Genomic DNA, 20,984 nt, shown 5'->3' with positions numbered 1-20,984 from the left:
CAAAAACAGGCAATGGAGACAGAAAAGAAACAATAGGATGAGAAAAGAGCAATTTTAACTGATGATAGATTGTGCAAGATAAGGAAAAAACTCCCGATAATAACTAATTTGGCACATAGGCCGACGCATGTATCTAAGGAGAGAATGTGTGATGTGGTTTCTCAGTGGTGGGTGGCTCCTGGGTTCAGCAGTGCTGCCACCAAGTTTGTCCAAGGCTGCATGACATGTGCCTGCAATAGTCCTGGGAGGACCGAGTTCCAGGAAGATATATGCCCTCGTCATCTTACCCATTTCAGAGACTGCAGAATGATTAAGTTCAGTTACCTAAGGTAGGGGACAGTATGAATATGCCCTTGTCTGTGTTGATCTCTTTTAAGGATGGCATGAGGCCTGGCCTGTAGAAAAAGAAACAGTGAAGGCTACAGCTAATAAGATACTGACTGAGCTGGTGTGTAGTAAGGGAAGGACCACAAAAAGTCACACAGAGGAGAGATGATAATAGTACGTGGCACAGCATATAGGCGCTGCGGGGCAGGCTGGAGGCAGCGTTTTTTGTGACCAAGGGCAGAGGCATTTCATTTGTTTGCCTGTATACCAATTGCAGGATATGTTACAGTAAAAGATTTCTTAGTTACATGAAAACCCTCAGTGTGCAGTGGTACTTCCCTTACTATTTGCTATTGGGATCACACCCACTCCACTGTAGCACCTCACCCTTTGGATGATGAGTGCAGCCCAATCCAATTTCTGAGGTGGTATGTAGCTATGGGGTTCCCGAAAATGTGGAGAGCAATAGGGGAACCTATTTTACTGGAGAAAATTCACAAGGCCATGGTAAAAACAAAAAGTCCCTCGACAGAATGTCTCCCTATAGCTTTGTATTTGGTAAGAACCACTTCTCAGAAAACCACCTCTTTATCACCATATGAAATATTTTTTGGTCAGGCTCCTAAGACAGGGTTATACTTTCCTCAACAGGCCCAGATGATTCATTCAGATCTCATTTCCTATGTGGGAGCCTTACAAAATCAGGTCAATTTCCAGCAGTCAGCAAAGAGCTCTCCAGAGCTTGGAGGTAAACTGGACTCCCCGATCAGAAACAATATGCCCAGGTAAACCATGCAGATGAAATATATTTTTCACGAACAGTTTAGCAAGTTCTGCAACCGAGGGCAATCAAGTCAAAGGAACGAAGTGCGCCATCTTGGAGAAGCGGTCCACGACAACCCAAATGACGGTACATCTGGCCGAAGAGGGCAAATCAGTAATAAAGTCCATGGCAATGTATTGCCATGGAGCATCAGGAACAGGTAGCGGTAATAACAGACCAGGCGGTTTGCTCCTGTAGATTTTATTTTGAGCACAGACGGTGCAGGCAGACATAATCACTCATATCCTAGGACAATGTGGGCCACTAGTAGTGGCGAGACACCAGTTCTATAATCTTGCGAATACCTGGATTACAAGCCAGTTTGGAGTTGTGCCCCCACGTTAGGATACATGTTCTTTTGGCAGATGGCACGAATGTCCTCCCAGAAGGAATGTCTCTTACCAGGACAAGAGCCACTGTGCTCAAGAGAGCAGGATCTACAATGTATTGGGGCTCCTCCTGCTGATCTGTGAAGTCAAATGACCTAGACAGAGCATCCTCCTTGATGTTTTTCTCAGCCGGGCGCAAGTGCAACTCTAAATTAAAACGAGAGAAGAAGAGAGCCCACCTGGCTTGGCGAGGGTTCAGACGCTGGGCTGTCTGCAGATATGTGAGGGTCTTGTGATCCGTGAATATTATCACCGGATGCTGGGCCCTCTCCAAGAGATAACGCCACTCCTCCAAGGCAAGTTTTATGGCTAAAAGTTCTTTGTCTCCTATACAGTAATTGGTGAGAAGAGTTTGGAGAACCCATAGGTAAACATCTTGCCCTTGGAACCTCTCTGTAGTAGAACAGCACCGGCTCCTATGGAGGAGGCGTCCACTTCTAGAAAGAATTGGCGGGAGACATCGGGATGATGCAGATCAGGCGCGGAAGCAAAGATCTTCTTTAATTGGATGAAAATGCCTTCTGCCTCTGGAGTCCAGTCCTTGGTATTCACCCCTTTCCTGGTAAGAGCGGAGATCGAAGATGTAAGAGATGAAAAATTTGGGATGAATTGCCGATAGAAATTAGCAAATCCCAGGAAGCGCTGCGAAGACCCTGTGGGCAGGGCCAGTCAACTTTTCAGGATCCATCTGCAACCCGGCAGATGACGAATCCAAGAAACGGTACAGTCAATTTTTCGAAAAGGCATTTCTAGAGTTTGGCGTAAAGTCAATTTTCTCTTAACCGCTGTAATACTAAACGTGCATGCTTCTGGTGAGTGGTTAAATCCAGGGAATAGATCAGTATATAGTCCAGATACACTATTACACAGACATAAAGCAGATCCTGGAAGATGTCGTTCACCAACTCCTGGAATACCGCAGGAGCATTGCACAGACCGAAGGGTATTACGAGATAGTCGTAGTGTCCGTCACGAGTGTTATAAGCAGTCTTCCACTTATCGCTCTCCGGATGCGGATAAGATTATATGCGCCACGCAGGTCGAAGTAAAGACCTTAGCTCCCTTGATTCTGTGGAAACGTTCCGAGATTACCGGTAAAAGATAATGATTCTTGATTGTGACCTTATTCATACCTCGATAGTCGATACAGGTCTGTAAGGATCCATCTTTTTTTGCACAAAGAAGAACTCGGCACCGACTGGTGAAGTAGATTTCCGGATAAACCCCCTCTCAAGATTTTCTTTAATGTACTCAGACATCGCTTGGGTCTCGGGAAGTGAGAGGGGATAGACTTGACCCCGAGGAGGAGTGGCACCAGGCAGAAGGTCAATCGAACAATCATACAGACGATGAGGAGGCAGGGTCTCCGCCTCTTTCTTGCTAAAAACATCTGCAAAACTGGCGTACTACTGCGGGAGTCCAGGCAGGGCTACTGGTACAGTAGGCGAGGAAGAAGGCCGGACCTCCGATAGGCAGGTGGAATGACAGGATTATCCCCAACATAGAATCTGACCAGAGTTCCAGTCCAGAAATGGAGAGTGCTGACGCAGCCAGGGAAGACCAAGGATATCCGGATTCACGGACACTGGCAGCACGTAGAAGGAGATCATCTCAGAATGCAGAACCCCAATTTGCAGCTTGAGGGGCATTATCACAGAGGTCACTGGTTCAGGGAGTGGCAGTCCATTAACAGAGGCCACAGTCGGAGGCCTTTCGAGACGGATAGTAGGAAGCTGGAACTCATGGACCAGAGCCTGCTGAATGAAATTACTGGCCGACCCAGAGTCCAGGAATGCAGGCACAGACAGCGTGACTCCCTTGTGCGAGAGAGTCACCAGAACAGAAAGTTTCGGAGAGGACTTCTCTTTGTCTAGGACTACCTCTCCAACAAATCCTAGACATTGGCGTTTCCCGACTTCTGGGGACAATTACGCACCAAGTGTGCCTTGCCACCACAATACAAACACAGGTTCTTTGCTTTGCGATGAAAACGTTCCTGGTCAGACAATCGAAGGCGCTCTATTTGCATGGACTCTTCAGGTGGGGTGGACACCAGAGGAAGGAGCGGCCTATGGAAGGATGGAGCCAACCGAGGTGGCCTTCTGGTGCGCGCAACCTCCTTAGCACGTTCCTTGAAGCGCATATCTATCCTTTTAGCCAATGTGATCAGGTCATTCAGAGCAGATAATAATGGCAGGAGAGAGAGAGAAAGGCGCTCATAGGGTAAGTAAGTAAAATACTGTTGCCCTCACCCAGTGGAGGTGGTATGCTCACCTATTATGGTTGCACCAAATTGGGTGCAACCACAATGAGGGCCAGAAGGAGAAAATTGCTGGTTGATGCAGCCGAACTTGTCCAGTCACCTTAGGCAGGAGCCAAACCGCTGGTCAGGTGGACATAAGTGCTATTAGATCGCTAGACCATAGAAGTCCAGAAGATGTGTGGACAACAGAGGGTGCAGTGTCACAACCAGGTATCAAATAGGGATTCAGTTTATTCACAGACGTGTTTCGGGGTACATGACCCCTTTATCAAGTCTAAAACAAGGAAATATAATATCAAAATAGTGGATGTGAAGTTTAACACATAGGTAATATAAAGAGAACAGAAAACAAATAATAAAATAATCCCCAAATATACTAATGAGGCATGAAATAAATTCAATAACTATAAGCATAAATCTAAATATAATGACCAGGGTAAAAAGACAGCCCCTATAAAAGGGTGTCTTAAATATGTATATATAAGGGTTCCTATAAAATCCCCTGTGTCAGAGTTTATTGTGCAGTGTATAAAACCTATTTTATATACAGTACAGACCAAAAGTTTGGACACGCCTTCTCATTCAAAGAGTTTTCTTTATTTTCATGACTATGAAGGCATCAAAACTATGAATTAACACATGTGGAATTATATACATAACAAACAAGTGTGAAACAACTGAAAATGTGTCATATTCTAGGTTCTTCAAAGTAGCCACCTTTTGCTTTGATTACTGCTTTGCACACTCTTGGCATTCTCTTGATGAGCTTCAAAAGGAAGTCACCTGAAATGGTCTTCACTTCACAGGTGTGCCCTGTCAGGTTTAATAAGTGGGATTTCTTGCCTTATAAATGGGGTTGGGACCATCAGCTGCGTTGTGGAGAAGTCAGGTGGATACACAGCTGATAGTCCTACTGAATAGACTGTTAGAATTTGTATTATGGCAAGAAAAAAGCAGCTAAGTAAAGAAAAACGAGTGGCCATCATTACTTTAAGAAATTAAGGTCAGTCAGTCCGAAAAATTTGGAAAACTTTGAAAGTGTCCCCAAGTGCAGCCACAAAAACCATCAAGCGCTACAAAGAAACTGGCTCACATGCGGACCGCCCCAGGAAAGGAAGACCAAGAGTCACCTCTGCTGCGGAGGATAAGTTCATCCGAGTCACCAGCCTCAGAAATCGCAGGTTAACAGCAGCTCAGATTAGAGACCAGGTCAATGCCACCCAGAGTTCTAGCAGCAGACACATCTCTAGAACAACTGTTAAGAGGAGACTGTGTGAATCAGGCCTTCATGGTAGAATATCTGCTAGGAGACCACTGCTAAGGACAGGCAACAAGCAGAAGAGACTTGTTTGGGCTAAAGAACACAAGGAATGGACATTAGACCAGTGGAAATCTGTGCTTTGGTCTGATGAGTCCAAATTTGAGATCTTTGGTTTTAACCACCGTGTCTTTGTGCGACGCAGAAAAGGTGAACGGATGGACTCTACATGCCTGGTTCCCACCGTGAAGCATGGAGGAGGAGGTGTGATGGTGTGGGGGGGCTTTGCTGGTGACACTGTTGGGGATTTATTCAAAATTGAAGGCATACTGAACCAGCATGGCTACCACAGCATCTTTCAGCGGCATGCTATTCCATCCGGTTTGCGTTTAGTTGGACCATCATTTATTTTTCAACAGGACAATGACCCCAAACACACCTCCAGGCTGTGTAAGGGCTATTTGACCATGAAGGAGAGTGATGGGGTGCTGCGCCAGATGACCTGGCCTCCACAGTCACCGGACCTGAACCCAATCGAGATGGTTTGGGGTGAGCTGGACCGCAGAGTGAAGGCAAAAGGGCCAACAAGTTCTAAGCATCTCTGGGAACTCCTTCAAGACTGTTGGAAGACCATTTCAGGTGACTACCTCTTGAAGCTCATCAAGAGAATGCCAAGAGTGTGCAAAGCAGTAATCAAAGCAAAAGGTGGCTACTTTGAAGAACCTAGAATATGACATATTTTCAGTTGTTTCACACTTTTTTGTTATGTATATAATTCCACATGTGATAATTCATAGTTTTGATGCCTTCAGTGTGAATCTACAATTTTATAGTCATGAAAATAAAGAAAACTCTTTGAATGAGAAGGTGTGTCCAAACTTTTGGTCTGTACTGTATATAAATAGATAAATAAAATAAATAAATCCATATGGAAGAAATCACAATGAAAAAATGTATTTATGATAAAAAGTCATAGTTAATCCAACCCATATCCTGCAACATCATCCTTTTCAGCTCCCATCCAGCATCGTAAATGTGACTCCGCCCATCAGCCGACACTTCCCCAATCAGCGCGCTCCTCTTATAGCTTTATTGGCACTATTTATTAACTGAGACATTTTTTTTATCGTGATTTCTTCCATATGGATTTATTTATTTATCTATTTATATCTATAAAATAGGTTTTATACACTGCACAATAAACTCTGACACGGGGGATTTTCTAGTTTCTCTTATATATACATATTTAAGATACCCTTTTATGGGGACTGTCTTTTTACCCTGGTCATTATATTTATGCTTATATTTATTTAATTCATTTCATGTCTCATTGCTATATTTGGTGATCATTTTATTCTTTTCTGTTCTCTTTATATTACCTATGTGTTAAACTTCACATCCACTATTTTGATATTATATCACCTTGTTTTAGACTTGATAAAGGGGTCATGTACCCCGAAACGCGTTGTCTGTGAATAAACTGAATCCCTATTTGATACCTGGTTGTGACACTGCACCCTCTGTCGTCCACACATCTTCTGGACTTCTATGGTCTAGCGATCCTATAGCATTCAGAGTAGACGGACGGTTGTGACCAGCTAGTTCATCCTTAATCTGGTCAGAAAGGCCCTGCCAGAACACCGCCAGTTGAGCCTCATTGTTCCATGCAAGTTCGGCAGCCAGGGTAAGAAACTGGATGGCGTACTGACCCACAGACGAGGAAACCTGCCGTAGACGAAGCAGAGCTGAGGCTGCGGATGACGTGCAGCCGGGCTCTTCAAAGACCAGCCGGAAGGTAGCCAGAAAATACTGCAGACTGGTAGTCTCAGGACCTCTGTGTTCCCAAATAGGATTTGCCCAAGTAAGGGCCTCATCAGACAGCAGGGACACGATCAAGGCAACCTTGGATCGCTCAGTAGAAAACCTCTGTCTATACAACTCAAAGTGGATCAAACACTGATTCAGGAATCCACAACAGGTTTTTGGATCTCCACCATAGTGTGAAAACAGAGGGAGTTGCACACAAGTCTGGACTTACCGGTGTGGGAACTGCCGGAGTTGCAGCGCCTGATGACCCTGCAGTAGCTGGAGACGACACGGCATCCAGACGGGCAGCCACATTTTGCAAGAACTGCATCAAGACATCCTGATGTTCGCTTCGGCGCTTTACTTTGTGTAACAGTTCCTGGACGACAGGCTTGGGATCGATCACCAGGGTCCATGGCCTCAGTGTACTGTCACGGATCAGCGAGTGTGAACCCACTGTGCCACTGACTAGCTATACTCTGGGGGGGTCGTGTCAAAGCAACTACCTGGTTTTCACTAGAGCCTCTGATGGTGAGGAGAGACTTGAGCCATTAGGGAAGTTGCCAGGGGCTACTCCAGAGCAATCCCCGAGTTAGTGCTAGCTGGTCTGGGCGGACCAGGAAGTATCTGAGTAGGTATCTGAAGTATAAGCGTAGTCACGCGAGCAGATAGTCCAGGCTGGCCACGAAGTACCTGAGTAGGTACCTAAAGTATAAGTGTAGTCAGGCGAGCAGATACATTACCAGGAGCAACGGTGCAGGACCGAAGGATGCGGCAGAGACGTGGTCAGACAGGCAATGGGTCAGGGCAGGTGGCACAGGTACAATGCAAGCAGGCAGAGATCAGACGATAAGCAGAATCTGGGCAACTAGTATTAGTGACTAACCAACATACCACAGTAATAAACTACTTAACCACATCCTAGGATGGTATGTGCCAAATTGTAGGCCCCGCTTGATGTCATTATATTGACGCCTCTGGAATGATGCAAGTGAAACATAATATAGAACAGGCCAATTGAAGGAAGAGTAAAAAAAAAATGCAAATTCCAACGATGACTGGGAACTCAAATGGCCTGAATGGCTAAATTGGTTAAATCTAGCTACTTGGTTTAAAAATATTGGGGGACGGTTCTCAGGTATCATACATAGTACATTGTATATAATACTAATCGTTTTATGCATATACCTACTTTATCGATGTGGATTATGTGCTATTCAGAAATGTACAGATGTAGAACAAAGACACTGGTATACATGTAGTTAGACATAAACCTACTCACTCCCCTATATAAGAGAGACCTCCTCAATGAGTTACTACAATGTCAGGTCAAAGGAGATATCTTCCTGGTGAATGGCGTAGGGTAAATGTAGAGGAGGAAAATGATATGGTAACTTTAAATTAGTTAAATCATCATTTCAAATCTTTTCTATTATCTTCCTTGTTCTGTTAATTTCTAAATAATATAATCTTTGTACAGTCCTTATCAAAAGTTTAAGACCACTTGAAAAATGGCAAAAATCCTATTTAGCATGGCCGGATCTTACCAAGGTTCCAAGTAGAGCTTCAACATGCAACAAGAAGAAATGGGAGTGAGACAGAACATTTTTTGAGCCTTCAATTTAATGAAAACAACGAATAAACTGAAACAGGCTGTTTTTCAGCTGATCAAAAGTTTAGGACCACACCTCCCAAAAAAAAACTAAACCCCCCCAAAACAGAAATCCAACTTCCAAACATGACCTCAGTAATGAGTAGCTCCGCCGTTATTGTTTCGGCATGCTTGATGCAAGCGTTTCCATGAGGTGAGTGGGAACATTTCTCCAAGTGGTTAAGACGGCTGCACGAAGGCCATCTACTGTCTGGAACTGTTGTCCATTTTTGTAAACTTCCCTTGCCATCCATCCCCAAAGGTTCTCAATTGGATTTAGATCAGAGGAACACGCAGGATGGGCCAAAAGAGTGATGTTATTCTCCTGGAAGAAGTCCCTTGTCCTGAGGGCATTGTGTACTGTAGCGTTGTCCTGTTGAAGAACCCAGTCGTTACCACACAGACGAGGGCCCTCAGTCATAAGGAATGCTCTCTGCAACATCTGGACATAGCCAGCGGCCGTTTGACACCCCTGCACTTCCTGAAGCTCCATTGTTCCACTGAAGGAAAAACCACCCCAGACCATTATTGCGCCCCCTCCACTGTGGCGCGTAGAAAACATTTCAGGTGGGATCTGCTTGTCATGCCAGTAACGTTGGAAACCATCAAGGTTACATTTTTTCGCATCAGAGAATAAAACTTTCTTCCACCTTTGAATGTCCCATGTTTGGTGCTCTCTTACAAAGTCCAAACGAGCAGTTCTGTGGCGTTCAAGGAGACGAGGTCTTTGAAGACGTTTTTTGTTTTTGAAGCCCTTCAGTCTCAGATGCCGTCTGATGGCTATGGGGCTGCAGTCAGCACCAGTAAGGGCCTCAATTTGGGTCGAGGATCGTCCAGAGTCTTGACGGACAGCCAATTGGATCCTCCGGCTCAGTGCTGATGAAATATTTTTGGGTCTTTCACTTGACTTTTTTGTTCCATAACCCTCAGAATCATTTAAGAAATTCTTACTGCGTCCCACCTCAGCAGCGATGGAGCGCTGGGACAGACCCTGCTTTTGCAGTTCAACAACCCGACCACGTTCAAAAAGAGAGTTTTTTGCCTTTGCCATCACAACGTGTGACTACCTGACAGAAAATGACAATGAATCCACATCTTTGCACAGATTTGGCCTTTTAGAGGCATGTGGTCGTAAAATTTGGATCAGCTGAAAAACAGCCTGTTTCAGTTTAATAGTTATTTTTAATTGAATGCTCCAAAAATGTTTTGTCTCACTCTCATATGATTTTTCAAGTGGTCTTAAACTTTTGATCAGGACTGTATATACATCTATCTGTTATAGACTGTATATAGACACCAATTGTATCTGTCTAGACAACTGAATTTACTGCCTTATCTTGACTAATTCCAGATGCTATGGAGACACCTCGGTTCTGGTTACCACAGTTGCCATAATCTCATTGGTTCATTTGAAACCCCTGTTGTAAGACGAAAGCACCCAGGGCTTTTCCTATAAATTAAAAAACTCTTCTGGAGGGAAGGCAGAAGAGGAATCCCACACGTTCTGTGTCTATGACCGGTCATACACTCTTACCCCTGGAGGGAACATTATAATTTGGAGCATCACAACAATTGGTTAGACTCCACTTTAGGAATCATAGGAAAAAATACCATAACATTTACAATTTCTTAAATAATTTCTGCATTACCCTCCTCACAGTCGCATTACAATTGGAAAAACCCTCCCAAAATGTCAATTTGTTATTGTAGATTTTTTATGTGTCTGTGGTAAATCCTGTTGGGGCACAACTCAGGGGACACAATTGCATTTTAACCTCGTAGTGACATTAACTTTAGCCTTAAGGACCAGTAACACTTCCCCCTTTGTGTTCCAGCAGTCATCACTTTATAATTTCTTATGCAAATTTTTTATTTTGCGGGATAAGTTGTAGGTTTTTAGGAACCATTTTGGGGTATATAAATATTGTATTAAATACCTTTTATTTTATTTTTAGGACTTATGCACACGTCCGTATGTATTTTGCAGTCCGCAAAAAATACGGATGACGTCCGTGTGCATTTCGTGGAACGGAACAGCCTGGCCCCTAATAGAACAGTACTATCCTTGTTCGCAATGCGGACAATAATAGGACAGGTTCTATTTTTTTGCAGAACGGAAATACAGACATACGGAAACTGAATGCACACGGAGTACCTTCTGGTTTCTTTTTGCGGACCCATTGAAATGATTGGTTCCGTATACGGTCCGCAAAAAAACGACACGGAAAGAAAATATGTTTGTGTGCATGAGCCAATAACGAGAAAGTAAAAAAAACTGCAACTTTAAAATTATTTTGTGGAATTTATTTACAGCATTCACTGTTAAAAATAACATAACTTTATTATGTGGGTCAGTAAAATGATAATGACAAATTTCTATTTTTTTATTATTTTTTTCTTTCCTCTTGCAGACTGTCACCTACCCAACTGACCCCCTCCTCCTCTAGACTGAAGGGGGGGATGCTTTAGCTGCTCAGATCTCTGGATTGATAGCAGCTAGAGATATGGGCATTCCAAGCTTTCAAACAATACCAGAATGACAGCATCATCTTTAGTATAGGGGAAGATATCGCTGTTAGAAATCAGGATCCAGTGAATACCGCTGAAAGTGAAAAGCTGAGCTTGAGAAAACTAGTTAGGTGGTTATTACATAGTGTAGAAACATAGGAAAAAATACATTTTAATTGACTTATCAAGACTTGCTTTGTTTGTAAAACATTTCCCACATTCTGAACATGAATACAGCTTCCCTGCTGAATTCCTTGATGTTGATCAAAATTAGATTTTTTGGTAAAACATTCTGTGCATTTTGTACATGAATTTGTCTTGTTGCCTAAGTGAAATTGCTCATGTTTTAAAAGCTCTCACTTACATACTTAACATTTTCCACAATCTAAACATGAATGTGGCTTCTCTCCTGTGAATTCTTTCATGTTTTATGAGATCTAATTTACTTGTAAAACATTTTAATCATTCTGAACATGCATATGTCTTCTCTCATTTGTGAAATCTCGCATGACTAATAAGATATGCTTTCCTGGTAAAACATTCCCCACATTCTCCACATGAATACGGCTTCTCTCCCGTGTGACTTCTCTCATGAATAGTAAGACTGTGTTTACTTGTAAAAAGTTTCCCACATCTTAAACAGGAATATGGCTTCTCTCCTGTGTGAATTCTCTCATGTGTAACAAGGCCATATTTCTGGGTAAAGCATTTTCCACATTCTGAACATGAATATGGCTTCTTTCCTGTGTGATTTCTCTCATGTCTAGCAAGACCTGATTGATTTGTAAAGCATTTCCCACAATCTGAACATGAAAATGGCTTCTCTCCTGTGTGAATTCTTTTATGTTTAACAAGAGTTGCTTTCTGAGTAAAACATTTCCCACATTCTGAACATGAAAATGGCTTCTCTCCTGTGTGACTTCTCTCATGTATAACAAGATGTGATTTACTTGAAAAACATTTGCCACATTCTGAACATGAATATGCCTTCTCTTCTTTGTGAATTATCTCATGACTACCAAGACTTGTTCTACTTATAAAACATTTCCCACATTCTGAACATGAATAAGGCTTCTCCCCTGTGTGAATTCTCTCATGTATAACAAGACCGGATTTACTTACAAAGCATTTTCTACATTCTGAACATGAGTATATTTTTCCTGTGTGACTTCTCTCATGTGTAATGTAATCTGATCTATATCTAAAACATTTTTCACATTGTGAACAGCAATATGGCTTTTCTCCAGTATGAATTCTCTCATGTATAACAAGATGTGTTTTACTTCTAAAGCATTTTCCACATTCTGAGCACGAATATGGCTTCTCTCCTTTGTGAATTTTCTTATGCTTCCCAAGATTTGATATACTTGAAAAGGATTTCCCACATTCTGAACATAAATGCAGCCTCTCTTCTGTGTGAATGCTCTGGTGTTCAACAAGTTGTGATTTTCCAGTAAAGCATTCCCCACATTGTGAACATGAATATGATTTCTCTCCTGTGTAACTACTTCTGTGTACAGGAGGATCAGACCTATACTGGTTTCCACATTCCCCAGATTCAAATCTTTTACTCTCTTTCTGCCCATTACTTGTGGTAACAATCTGTGATTGGTCAGGAGAAGGTTCCTCATTATTAGGAGGATTACATGATTGATCTGTAATGAGAAGTAAGGGATATACAATTATAGTAACATTGTTTTCTCCATTAGAGCGCTGCATGATATTCTGATCTTCTTCTTTATAATTCTGTGATAAGATGATGTTTCCTTCGGACTTCTTACTGGGATTTCCTGTTCGGATTAAGAATGGATTTTGTCATTTGTTTTTGAAACCATAAGGTGAATACATTTATGACACTCCAGTGAGGCTGGATTTAGACAAGCATATTACAGATATCCATCTGTATACGCGCATATGCCCCAGCCTGAACTCTGGTTAAATTACTACGAGTAACAGCTTAGAAAGGATATATGAACCTGTGAACTCATGTCATTTAAACCCGTGGTTAGGCTGGGACACGGAATCATGTAATATACTCATATGAATCTGAACGTCAGTTTTTTTTTGCAATTGTGATTTTCTGGATTTTTCTTTTAAATTCTGTCTCTCACAGTTGAATTGTACCTACGATAAAAATTACTGACCTCTCGATTCTTTGTAGGTGGGAAAACATACAAAACAGTCAGTGCATCAAAAACTTATTTTCCCCACTGTATATGTATAACGAAGAGTGCACCGAAGAAAACCTCCAATTGTACCGCCATTATACTGTTTCATACCATAAAGTACAGAACAGCCAATACTATATGTCTCCAGCCTTTATAGTGTAGAAGTAATGTCACCTATAACACCCGGCATCTGATGACACCTACCTGAGGTATAACAGTCATTACTACATGTCTCCAGCCTTTATAGTGTAGAAGTAATGTCATCTATAACACTGGGCATCTGATGACACCTACCTGAGGTATAACAGCCATTACTACATGTCTCCAGCCTTTATAGTGTAGTAGTAATGTCATCTATAACACCCGGCATCTGATGTCACCTACCTGAGGTATAACAGCCATTACTACATGTCTCCAGCCTTTATAGTGTAGTAGTAATGTCATCTATAACACCCGGCATCTGATGTCACCTACCTGAGGTATAACAGACATTACTACATGTCTCCAGCCTTTATAGTGTAGAAGTAATGTCATCTTTAACACCCGGCATCTGATGACACCTACCTGAGGTATAACAGCCATTACTACACGTCTCCAGCCTTTATAGTGTAGAAGTAATGTCACCTATAACACCCGGTATCTGATGACACCTACCTGAGGTATAACAGCCATTACTACATGTCTCCAGCCTTTATAGTGTAGAAGTAATGTCATCTATAACACCCGGCATCTGATGACACCTACCTAAGGTATAACAGCCATTACTACATGTCTCGGGGGCTTTTTCAGTATAAAACTATCAATCAGCTTGCTATTTAAAGACACAAGGCTGGAAGATAGGTGTCACAGAAGGCCCTCTAGCACCATGAATTGTAGAACTTAAGTGGTTAAACTGAGCTCTCTCCGACCCCAGCAATTAGTGCAGCTCTTCAAAGTAGCCTGTTCCACCCCAAAACTAAATGCTAAGCCGAGTGTCCAGCCTGGACCATGAGAGAATGGAGAGAAGATCCTGGAGAAGATGTCTATGTGCAGTCACAGCTCCCTCCACTCCTGTACATAACACAGGGGTCACTGCCCGGAGTGCTACTTTACTGCAGCTCTAAGGTGGAGCCTCACCTGAAGAAACCTCCCAATTCCCTTCCTCCATTCATGATTCCATACCTGTGGTCTCATGGACTGGAATGTCCTCCTCCACCTCACTCTTACACGGGGGATCGACCATCATCCGCTCTTCTTCATCCTCCACTTTAATATCAGTCACATCTTCCCCCTGATTTGTCATCTGTAACAATTCAGGACAATACAGCAGACAGGTGGGAAATCTAACAGATCCACATAAGAGACCCCCACAATCTATGACGACCCCTCTATGACTGCAGGACCCCCCTATATAGATGTGTATAGGGCTCAGCTCCATCTACCTGATGGTTCTCTGGGAACTTCTCCTCTGGACAGTCCTGGCAATACAGAGGACGGGGACATCTCTCGGGGGGATTTCCTTCTATGAGTCCATCTGCAGGAAACACACAGGGGAGATTATTACATGTGATGATGAGATGATGGGAGTAGTACCCAGAAGACCCATGACAGCCCCCCCCCCTTACCCTGCCGATCGCCCCATAAATCCGTCTCCTCTTCTTCTTCATCTTTAACCTCAACCTTAATAACCATCAGATTTTCATCCTGAAGAAGAGAAATGTAAAATGGTCTTTGGTTCAGTCCCTTTCTGGTCAGATTCTGGGGAGACTTCAGCTCCATCTACCTGATGGTTCTCTGGGAGCTTCTCCTCTGGACAGTCCTGGGAATACAGAGGACGGGGACATCTCTCGGGGGGACTTCTCCTCCTGGAGTCAGAACCTATAGGAGATAACACACAGACTGAATACAATACTGAGCGCTGAGCGGAGAGCAGGAACCTGCGGGTGGATTAGGGTGGAGTTCACCCCGCTGCCCTCCGAATGTCTGGATGATTGGGGTGTGGCAGTCAGCAGCCTGAAAGTCTATGGGCAGCCGGCAGCAGTTTATGAGCCGCAGATTCACGGGGCCTTTTATAGTTTACAGGAGAATTTCTGACCCTTCAGTTTTCTGCTTCTAATGGAAAAGAGACCGAAAGGTAAACCCCCATAGAGGGATAAGAGGGCCCCCGATATCAGGACTGAACCCCCATAGAGGGAGGAGAGCGCCCCCCGATATCAGGACTGAACCTCCACAGAGGGAGGAGAGCGCCCCCCGATATCAGGACTGAACCCCCACAGAGGGAGGAGAGCGCCCCCCGATATCAGGACTGAACCCCCACAGAGGAAGGAGAGCGCCCCCGATATCAGGACTGAACCCCCAAAGAGGGACGAGAGCACCCCCCGATATCAGGACAGAACCCCCATAGAGGGACGAGAGCGCCCCCCGATATAAGGACAGAACCCCCATAGAGGGATAAGAGCGCCCCCCGATATCAGAACTGAACCCCATAGGGGACGAGAGCGCCCCCCCGATATCAGGGCTGAACCCCCATAGAGAGAGGAGAGCGCCCCCCCCCGATATCAGGGCTGAACCCCCAATAGAGAAACGAGAGCGCCCCGATATCCCCTATGGGGGTTCAGTTTTGATAAGAGCACCCCCGATATCAGGGCTGAACCCCCACAGAGGAAGGAGAGCGCCCCCTGATATTAGGGCTGAACCCCCAATAGAGGGACCAGAGCACCCCCCGATATCAGGGCTGAACCCTCATAGAGGGATAAGAGCGTCCGCCCAATATCAGGACTGAACCCCCATAGTGGGACGAAAGTGCCCCCCGATATCAGGGCTGAACCCCCATAGAGAGAGGAGAGCGCCCCCCCCGATATCAGGGCTGAACCCCCATACAGGGATGAGAGCATCCCCCCCGATATTAGGGCTGAACCCCCAAAGAGGGACGAGAGCACCCCCGAAATCAGGACAGAACCCTCATAGAGGGATAAGAGCGTCCCCCGATATCAGGGCTGAACCCCCATTCAGGGACGAGAGCAACCCCCGATATCAGGGCTAAACCCCCATAGAGGGAGGAGAGAGCACCCCGATATCAGGGCTGAACCCCCATAGAGGGAGGAGAGCGCTCCCCGATATCAGGGCTGAACCCCCATAGAGGGAGGAGAGCGCTCCCCGATATCAGGGCTGAACCCCCATAGAGGGAGGAGAGCGCCCCCCGATATCAGGGCTGAACCCCCATAGAGGGACGAGAGCCCCCCGATATCAGGGCTGAACCCCCATAGAGGGATGAGAGCTCCCCCCGATATCAGGACTGAACCCCCATAGAGGGAGGAGAGCGCCCCCCGATATCAGGGCTGAACCCCCATAGAGGGATGAGAGCGCCCCCCGATATCAGGGCTGAACCCCCATAGAGGGATGAGAGCTCCCCCCGATATCAGGGCTGAACCCCCATAGAGGGATGAGAGCGCCCCCCGATATCAGGGCTGAACCCCCATAGAGGGAGGAGAGCGCCCCCCGATATCAGGACTGAACCCCCACAGAGGGAGGAGAGCGCCCCCCGATATCAGTACTGAACTCCCCTGACTGACAGTTATCACTGGCCCGAGACTTTTGACTACTGACCGACTGTCACATGGAGGATATGTCACCTTTGCATTGCGAACAACGCCACACAACTCCAGGCAAATGTAAGGGAGGCTAGAGGCATCAAGTGTGACGTCAGACCATTGGAAACCCTTTACATCAGCGTGGTCTGAGTGCTAGATGACCCGCCAGGTACCTGACCGCACCACCAGGCACAGGCGTCATCGTCTTACATGGGCCAGGGAGCATCTATTGTGGACGATGGACCAGTGGCCTCAGTGCTGTTCACCGATGAAAGTGGATTCACGCTGAGCAGAAATAATGGCCGCCAACGATGTTGGAGACGTGAAGGAGAGCGCTCTGCATCGGCCACTGTGGTCACCAGACGAGCCGTTGGTGGTGGTGGTGTCACAGTGTGGGCAGGTGTGTCTAGTCAGTACAGAACTGCCCTACACTGTGAATGGTCCGGTGACAGCCCAGACCACCTGAAGAACATCATTACTCCAGTCATTGTCCCTCTGCAGGAACAACACAGGACTGATGTCATCTTCATGGAGGACAATGCGCCAGCTCATCGAGGTCACATCATTACTCCAGTCATTGTGCCTCTGCAGGAACAACACCGGACTGAGGTCATCTTCATGGAGGACAATGCGCCAGCTCATCGAGGTCACATCATTACTCCAGTCATTGTGCCTCTGCAGGAACAACACCGGACTGAGGTCATCTTCATGGAGGACAATGCGCCAGCTCATCGAGGTCACATCATTACTCCAGTCATTGTCCCTCTGCAGGAACAACACAGGACTGAGGTCATCTTCATGGAGGACAATGCGCCAGCTCATCGAGGTCACATCATTACTCCAGTCATTGTCCCTCTGCAGGAACAACACCGGACTGAGGTCATCTTCATGGAGGACAATGCGCCAGCTCATCGAGGTCACATCATTACTCCAGTCATTGTCCCTCTGCAGGAACAACACCGGACTGAGGTCATCTTCATGGAGGACAATGCGCCAGCTCATCGAGGTCACATCATTACTCCAGTCATTGTGCCTCTGCAGGAACAACACCGGACTGAGGTCATCTTCATGGAGGACAATGCGCCAGCTCATCGAGGTCCTAACATTAGGGAACGGCTGCTGGAGACTGGGGGACCTCAAATGGAGCTGCCTGCACTTTCTCCAGACCTGAAAACCTATGGGATCAGCTGAGTCACCGTGAAGAGGCGCGTAACTCTGTACCTCAATGACCTGAGGGCCACCCATCAAGAAGAGTGGGATGCCTCAGCAGACAATAAGGCGATGTGTGAAGAGCAGGAGACGTGGTTGTCAGGCTGTAATTAATGCTCAAGAACACAGGACAAGATCCTGAGACGCTGACATTATGTGGCGGTATACCCAGCACTGGGGTCGGTGAGACACTGACATTTTGTGGAGGTATACCCAGCACTACGGTCGGTGAGACGCTGACATTATGTGGCTGTATACCCAGCACTGGGGTCGGTGAGACGCTGACATTATGTGGCGGTGTACCCAGCACTGGGGTCGGTGAGACGCTGACATTATGTGGGAGTATACCCAGCACTGGGGTCGGTGAGATGGTGACATTATGTGGCGGTATACCCAGCACTGGGGTCGGTGAGACGCTGACATTATGTGGCGGTGTACCCAGCACTGGGGTCGGTGAGACGCTGACATTATGTGGCGGTGCACCCAGCACTGGGGTCGGTGACATTATGTGGCGGTATACCCAGCACTGGGGTCGGTGACATTATGTGGCGGTATACCCAGCACTGGGGTCGGTGAGACGCTGACATTATGTGGCGGTAAACCCAGCACTGGGGCCGGTGAGATGGTGACATTATGTGGCGGTATACACAGCACTGGGGTCGGTGAGACGCTGACATTATGTGGCGGTATACCCAGAATTGGGTCGGTGACATTATGTGGCTGTATACCCAGCACTGGGGCCGGTGAGACGCTGACATTATGTGGCGGTATACCCAGCACTGGGGTCGGTGAGACACTGACATTTTGTGGAGGTATACCCAGCACTGGGGTCGGTGAGACACTGACAGTTTGTGGAGGTATACCCAGCACTGGGGTCGGTGAGACACTGACATTTTGTGAAGGTATACCCAGCACTGGGGTCGGTGAGACACTGACAGTTTGTGGAGGTATACCCAGCACTGGGGTCGGTGAGACGCTGACATTATGTGGCGGTATACCCAGCACTGGGGTCGGTGAGACACTGACATTTTGTGGTGGTATACCCAGCACTGGGGTCGGTGAGACACTGACATTTTGTGGAGGTATACCCAGCACTGGGGTCGGTGAGACGCTGACATTATGTGGCGGTATACCCAGCACTGGGGTCGGTGAGACGCTGACATTATGTGGCGGTATACCCAGCACTGGGGTCGGTGAGACGCTGACATTATGTGGGGGTATACCCAGCACTGGGGTCGGTGAGACGCTGACATTATGTGGCGGTATACCCAGCACTGGGGTCGGTGAGACGCTGACATTATGTGGCGGTATACCCAGCACTGGGGTCGGTGAGACGCTGACATTATGTGGCGGTGTGCCCAGCACTGGGGTCGGTGAGACGCTGACATTATGTGGCGGTATACCCAGCACTGGGGTCGGTGACATTATGTGGCTGTATACCCAGCACTGGGGTCGGTGAGACGCTGACATTATGTGGCGGTATACCCAGCACTGGGGTCGGTGAGACGCTGACATTATGTGGCGGTATACCCAGCACTGGGGTCGGTGAGACGCTGACATTATGTGGCGGTATACCCAGCACTGGGGTCGGTGAGACGCTGACATTATGTGGCGGTATACCCAGCACTGGGGTCGGTGACATTATGTGGCGGTATACCCAGCACTGGGGTCGGTGAGACGCTGACATTATGTGGCGGTATACCCAGCACTGGGGTCGGTGAGACGCTGACATTATGTGGAGGAATACCCAGCACTGGGGTCGGTGAGACGCTGACATTATGTGGCGGTGTACCCAGCACTGGGGTCGGTGAGACGCTGACATTATGTGGGGGTATACCCAGCACTGGGGTCGGTGACATTATGTGGCGGTGTACCCAGCACTGGGGTCGGTGAGACGCTGACATTATGTGGCGGTATACCCAGCACTGGGGTCGGTGAGACGCTGACATTATGTGGCGGTATACCCAGCACTGGGGTCGGTGAGACGCTGACATTATGTGGCGGTGTGCCCAGCACTGGGGTCGGTGAGACGCTGACATTATGTGGCGGTATACCCAGCACTGGGGTCGGTGACATTATGTGGCTGTATACCCAGCACTGGGGTCGGTGAGACGCTGACATTATGTGGCGGTATACCCAGCACTGGGGTCGGTGAGACGCTGACATTATGTGGCGGTGTACCCAGCACTGGGGTCGGTGAGACGCTGACATTATGTGGGGGTATACCCAGCACTGGGGTCGGTGACATTATGTGGCGGTATACCCAGCACTGGGGTCGGTGAGACGCTGACATTATGTGGCGGTATACCCAGCACTGGGGTCGGTGAGACGCTGACATTATGTGGCGGTATACCCAGCACTGGGGTCGGTGAGACGCTGACATTATGTGGCGGTATACCCAGCACTGGGGTCGGTGAGACGCTGACATTATGTGGCGGTATGCCCAGCACTGGGGTCGGTGAGACGCTGACATTATGTGGCGGTATACCCAGCACTGGGGTCGGTGAGACGCTGACATTATGTGGGGGTATACCCAGCACTGGGGTCGGTGACATTATGTGGCGGTGTACCCAGCACTGGGGTCGGTGAGACGCTGACATTATGTGGCGGTGTACCCAGCACTGGGGTCGGTGACATAATGTGGCTGTATACCCAGCACTGGGGTCGGTGAGACGCTGACATTATGTGGCGGTATACCCAGCACTGGGGTCGGTGAGACGCTGACATTATGTGGCGGTGTACCCAGCACTGGGGTCGGTGAGACGCTGACATTATGTGGCGGTATACCCAGCACTGGGGTCGGTGAGACGCTGACATTATGTGGGGGTATACCCAGCACTGGGGTCGGTGACATTATGTGGCGGTATACCCAGCACTGGGGTCGGTGACATTATGTGGCGGTGTACCCAGCACTGGGGCCGGTGAGACGCTGACATTATGTGGCGGTATACCCAGCACTGGGGTCGGTGACATTATGTGGCGGTGTACCCAGCACTGGGGTCGGTGAGACGCT

The sequence above is a fragment of the Bufo gargarizans genome, chromosome 4, assembly GCF_014858855.1.
Source record: "Bufo gargarizans isolate SCDJY-AF-19 chromosome 4, ASM1485885v1, whole genome shotgun sequence".
Classification (NCBI taxonomy): domain Eukaryota; kingdom Metazoa; phylum Chordata; class Amphibia; order Anura; family Bufonidae; genus Bufo; species Bufo gargarizans.
Note: the sequence above shows the minus strand (reverse complement) of the source record.